At 37.3% G+C, this 6,628-nt stretch overlaps 1 non-coding gene across 1 annotated transcript; it reads left to right on the top strand.

Moving 5' to 3' along the window:
• The first annotated feature begins 6,173 nt into the window (after positions 1-6,173).
• LOC115801680 (U6 spliceosomal RNA) lies at positions 6,174-6,281 on the top strand. The gene has a single exon (XR_004021992.1). It is a non-coding gene; the product is annotated as a U6 spliceosomal RNA (small nuclear RNA).
• The last annotated feature ends 347 nt before the right edge of the window (positions 6,282-6,628 follow it).

The raw sequence follows: 6,628 nt of genomic DNA, 5'->3' as shown, positions 1-6,628 counted from the left end.
GCCAGATACTGAGTACTGTAGTATCTCATAGCATGGTATTATGCCTCAATGTGTTTGGCTTTTTTAATCCATAGAAGTGATTAAAGAATCTTTGGGAACCAATGCAACAGAAACTGCACCTATAATACATAATCATCCAAGACAGTAATAGTGGATTCCCTTTAATTAGGAGCTTTCCCCCAGTCCCAGCTATCTTTTCTATTGTGTCCCAATTTCTGTGCTGATGACTGTATGCTGTATTTTTTTAATATCTCCTGTACTGTATGCTATTTTTGTATTGAGTAATTTCCTAACTTTCACTCAATTCCACTCATTTAACAACACTGACTCTTCACTTTGCAAATAGTTTACTTTTTCTTGCTTTGCTGTTTTTATTGCTGTCACTTAAATTTTGACTTACTCTCTTAGCAACTTCCAAATATGCAGTATGGTATTGCTATATAGTTACTATCATCACCATGCTATACATTTACATCCCCAGGACTTATTTATTTCGTAACTGAAAATTTGTATCTTTTGACTGCCTCCACCCATTTCACTCACTCCCTACCCCCTCACTCCTCACCTCTGGCCCCCACCAATCTGCTCTCTATATCTATGAGCTCTGTCTTCTTGTTTCATTTTGATTTGATTCCACATATAAGTTAGATCATACAGGATTTTTCTCTATCTGACTTATTTCAGTTAGCATAATGCCCTCAAGGTCCATCCGCATTGTCACAAATGGCAAGATTTCATTCATTTTTGGCTGAAAAATATTCATGATGTTTAAGTAAGATCTTGGCTATGAAGTTTGAATTTTAACTCAGTGATATCCTAGCTTTGGGACCCTAGACAAATCACCTAACCTCTCTAAGCCTCTGTTTTCTCAACAGCAAAATGGGGCTAATGATAATAACTTCTTCAGAGATAGCTTTGAAATTAAATGAGATAATGTACACAAAGCTCTTAGCATACTACCTGGTGTAGAGTACATGGAGTGGTAAATACTATTCCAATGAAATTAATATGGTAAATGGATTACATTCTTCCTAAATTCACTTATTATCTTGATTGCTATGGCTTCATTAGTATGCCTCCCTCTTTCCTTCAGGACATTGCCTTATACAAGGGATTACAAATAGCTGTCACTCCTTGGTGGAACTTGAATACTCATTTGGAAGTTAAATAGCAATATAAAAGAGTATATGACTAAAATGCAGTAAGAGTGATCCAAATAGAAAGTATCATGAGATTTCAGAGAAGGGAGAACTCACTCTGGTCTGAATGGTCAAAAAGTTTTCACTGAAGATGAAAAAAGAATGGGCTGAACTTAGCAGGAAAGATATGAATTAGACAATGGCCAAGACAACTAGAACCTTCATGGTAAACAACAGAACCAAATGACAAAGGCAGAGAGAGTATGGCCTTTCCCAGAATATTCTATGGCCTGATTTGATTATTCTTCCTCTACTGGAAGATCAGGTTGGAGAAGTACATTGAGGCTCCATGGTAGAGAACTTGGGGTACCTGGATGAAGAACTTAAACATTAAATTATAGAACAACAGTCACATTAATTTATTGATTTAGGCAATAAATACATATTAAGTGCCTACTATGTTTTGTTCTAAGTGCTAGGGATACAACTGTGAAAAAAATCCCTGTCTTTATGAAATTTACTTTCCATTCTCACACCCAAATGCCCCGTGGTACAATAGGTAACAGAACTAAGCAAAGCAGGCAGAATAAATCACTAGGGACCATGGCACGAGGTGATGGTCAGTTCTGTGTGTCAACTTGACTGAGCCACAGGGTAGCCAAATATTTGGTCAAACACCATTCTGGGTGTGTCTGTGAGGCTGTTTCCTGACGAGATTAACATTTGAATCCACAGACTGAGTAGACTGTTCTTCCTAATGTGGGTGGAGGACCTGAATAGAACAAAAAGTCTGAGTAAGAGGGAACTCCTGCCGCTTGACTGCCTTAGAACTGGGACATGGGTTTTTTCCTGCCTTCAGATTCAAACTGAAACACTGGTTCTTCCTAGGTCTCAAACCTGTTGGTTTTGGGAATGGATCTACACTGACAGCTCTCCTGAGTTTCCACTGTGCCAACTGCAGATCTTGGGACTTGTCAGTCTTTGTAACTGCATGAGCTAATTCCTTATAATAAATCTCTGTATATATACATAACCAATAGGAGATATATAGATAGATAGATAGATAGATAGATAGATAGATCTCCTACTGGTTCTGTTTCTTTGGATAATCTTGACTAATACAGGTGGGGATGAGGGCAAACTGTAAAGCGCATAACTTGCTCCAGCTGATGGCTTCCATGTGAAAATGGGGACCCAACTCTGCCGGATCATTTATTTGCCAAGAGAAGACAGAAATGTGGGGGTTTTCTATTCTCTCAATTTTTAAATACTAACAACACAGTTAAAAAAAAAAAAAGCACATGGCATCAGCCAAGCAAAATGTGTCTACAGGTCATATGCATCCCAAGGCTGCCCATTCTTTACCACAGCTTTAGACAATTAAGAGCCAACAGAGGTTTTCAGAACAGGATTGATCTTCTGTCAGTACATGGTGAGAATTAGAAGAGAGTCAAACTAAGGACTCAGAGACCAACTAAGAGAGGCTCTTGATACAATCGAAGTTCAAATGATGCAAGTCCAGTACAGAGTCATGATAGTGAGACCGAAAAGGAAGGAACACTTGAAGATGTGGTGGTAACAGAAAGGATGAAGAATGGAACATGCCATTCCAAGACAGGCTGACAATTAGGCTGTTGGTAGCGTTGCAAGTATTAAAGTAACACAAATTAATATAATGGATATACTTCAAAATTTCAATGGCCTAAGAAATAAGTTCATTGCTCACTCACATAACAGTCCTATACAGCTGTGGGGCAGCTGCCTTCTCCACAATGATTCAGAGATCTAGACTCCCCTCTATTAAAACTACACCACATCTCAGGGCCTCGGAATCCTTCACTTTGAGTCAGCAAACAGGTAAAGAGCCTGGAGAATCAAGCAGGGAGTTTTTGATGGGCCTAGTCTTGGAGTAAAGCACATCACACCTGCCCACATTTTACTGAGTAGAACTTAGTCACAAAGCCATACCAACTACAAGAAAGAAAGAAGAAAGGAATTTGATAAATAACTAACCAAGTTGTCAGACGAAAGGAATGGATCTTTATTCTCTTTCAGCCTATTTTTACAGCTATAAAGTGAAAGGTCTGGAATTTGTACTTTCTGCAATTCCTATCAATCTTTATTAAGTTTTTTGTTATTTAAGTGGTGGAAAAAAATACAGTAGAAGCCAGAATATTTCTACTGTTAATTTATTATAAGACATATACAGAATAATGTCATGTCCTTTCTTAGGACAACACCTTATAACATCATTTTAACTGATAAAAGCAATATTCAAATTATGTATTTATGACTTTTTTTTTTTTTTTTTTTTTTTTGCGGTACACGGGACTCTCACTGTTGTGGCCTCTCCCGCTGCGGAGCACAGGCTCCAGACACGCAGGCTCAGCAGCCAATGGCTCACGGGCCCAGCCGCTCCGCGGCATGTGGGATCTTCCCGGACCAGGGCATGAACGCGTATCGCCTGCATCGGCAGGTGGACTCTCAACCACTGCGCCACCAGGGAAGCCCTATGACATCTTATTAGCAATTATCATAACGCTGATCACACACAATGGATTGATATCACACGATATTTCCTTCCTGTATTTCTAGATAACCATAGATCTTTCTGTACTAATGACAATGAGTACATACAAAAGGATAATGTGCTTCTTTAGACTTTAATTAACACTGAATGGAATTATGCTTAGAATAAATAAAAGACGAACAGCTTTCTTTTCATTCTCTTATTCTCTCTTGTTCCTAACAAAAATAATTTATAATTTCAACTTTTCCTGCTGCTACTCCAAAATCCCAGTTTTAAAACCCAATCAAAAGATGCCAACATATTCCAAAGTGAAAGAATGCTTTGGATTCTGTACTCCTCCTGTCTTCTTCATCTTTAAGATTTTAAGTCTTTTCTTTCCCAAGCTGCCAGTTACACTGAATTGTTCTGAAATGTGAAAGATTTTTTTGTGTAAATATGAGCTTCCATCGACTGGAGCAACAATAAGCACTTCACACTTGTCATTTACTAAAACCTGCCTTTTGAGCCCTGTCAGTCATGTGCCTCTACATGTGTGTTTCTTGGTTGAAGCCGCAATGTTTTATGGCAGCTTCTGTTTAGGAATTCATGTCGCTACTTGGCATTTATGCAGTTCAGCTGTTAGAAAGTCAGGGTAAAAGGAAAGAAGATACACAGGAGCAAAGGTTTCAGGAGCAAAGAGGGAAATAAGAAAGGGCTTTAGGTTATGAAACAACCATGCCAGCCAAGTGGTATCAGTGAACCACAGGCACACCCGTTGGGTTTAGGAAAGACACTGCAACAGAACAGATGCAGCTCACACCCATCCTGCTGATCTGGATGGCTGAGTGCTACTACAAAGGCCAAGTGTTGCATGAAACATTAGCAGTTATGTTCACCTTTCAAGATTTTTCATCCCTTACAACACTGAGCTTGATTACAATGTGTGCCACTGAGCTTAGATGAGCTTAAAGCAAAGACAAAGAAACTCTGGAAGAGACAGACATATGGATGAAAAGCTAAATACTTTGGTTGCTAATCAGGGTTGACATAACTGTACATGATTCATAACATGGGTTCAAAAATGCCCAGAAGTTCAGATATTTATCCAACATTTATCTGCATAAAACCATGTCCCTTGAGGCTCGTGTATTTTAATGGGAAAATAATAGGAATAGGCTTTCTCTGGAGTTCTCAAACACTCTTTGAGCTTCTTCTTAGTCTCAAATCACTAGGAACCATGAGTTTAGAGATTTAAGGTCAGGGAGCAACCTTTTTCAAAACAGGTAAATAAAAAGTAACGCAAATTAAATTTCATTCCCTTCCCAAATAACTCCAGGAAAGATTTTCACTCTTGTTTAACTGACGTCCTCTATTTGTACTTGCCAAGGAGAGAATGTAGATTTCTAGGGGTTCTTTGGAAGATGTAAGTTATAAATAGAGAGAGGTAAAGAAGCAGAGATAAAATTTAAAATGTATAGAAGTTAAAAAACATATTTTCTCCAAAAATCATTGCTTCTACTCTGCAGCTCCTTCACATCTTTAACTAAATAACTTGAGTCTTGCAAGTGATGCATTTTTAGATTTGTTGTGAAGTCCACACTGTAAAATATCCATGTCTTATTAATATTTTAATATTGATATATTAATATTAAAATATTATCTTAGTAGAAAACCTCTTTAAAACAACCAAATACAAATGATTGTGAATAACTAAATGATATTAGACTTTAAGACATGAACACAACATAATATTTATAATAGATTCTCATTCATCTCCAACTTCTTTGGGCACATACATGTATTCTAGCTTCATTTATGCTTACTCATTTTTAGTTTAAAAAAAGAAAAACACCTCAATCTAAAAACTGAAATGGGTTATCTATTATGGCTAAAATTACCCACACAGTGTATGTGTACTGATACTGCCCAACAATAAGAATGCTTTGTATGCGTACACAATGAACAATGTTCTTACACTTAATGTCTCTTCACATATAATGGAAAATAATTGTCAGCCAAGGGTATATATAGAAATTTTCACACACTTATCGCTTCCTCCTTTTTAGTCATTTGCCAAACCAAAGAGTATATTAAATTGCTTTGCTTTTCTCTTCCACACTTAAAAACTGTACTTCAACAATTCTTTGAGCCTTAGAACTTTATTGCTTTCGTATAACAAAGTGGTTAACTAAGGCACAGAATTAGTCAACTTCTTGTTCCAAAAGCTCAGCAACAAAAGTATTCCTAAGGTAACAAAACGACTAAAGAAAGCTAATTATCAATTAACACCTCAGTGCTTCAAAAACAGTTACGAGTTGGACATGAAACCAGGACAGGATCTCAAGTATTGTGTTATGCTGTGCATGGCACAAAACTGGGGATTGCTGACTTTTCTTCTCCAAGGGGCTGACAGTTTATTTCTAATCCACTATTAGAAATAATATCTTAAAAAATTTAGTAAATGAATCTTGTAAAAAGTTTACAAACTGATACATCGTCATACCTTACCTCTGAAATCTGTGTAAGGGCTCACTTTGGCAGCACACATACTGCAATGGGGACAACATAAGAAAAGATTAGCGTGGCCTGTGCACACGGAGGACATTTAAACTTATGAAATGAACTGTATTTTCCAGTGATTACCAGGGACCAGGGGATGTAAGGGGAGGGTGGCGGTAATGACCACAAAGGGCCACAATGGAACTTCTGAGTAGGAATAAAAATGTTTTATATCATGATTGCAGTAGTGGTAATACAACAGTATACATTTGTCAAAACTCACCGAATTGCAGCCTTAAAATTGGTAAATTTTATTGCATGTAAGTTACATCTCAATAAAGCTAACCAATTTTTAAATATTAAAAAAAATTTTTTTGGTAAGAATTTTGATTCTGCCATCCCATGCACTAATTGGAGTGATAAAATTTCATGCAAAGCACAAGGACTTTCTCCCTCTATTCACCTCTGTTTCAGGCACAAC

The sequence above is a fragment of the Delphinapterus leucas genome, chromosome 3 (genome assembly GCF_059928025.1).
Source record: "Delphinapterus leucas isolate spDelLeu-1000000601 "Yukka" chromosome 3, BTC_Dleu_Yukka2, whole genome shotgun sequence".
Taxonomy (NCBI): Eukaryota; Metazoa; Chordata; class Mammalia; order Artiodactyla; family Monodontidae; genus Delphinapterus; species Delphinapterus leucas.
The sequence above is the reverse complement of the archived record's forward strand: the minus strand, read 5'-3'. Positions and strand labels throughout refer to the sequence as shown.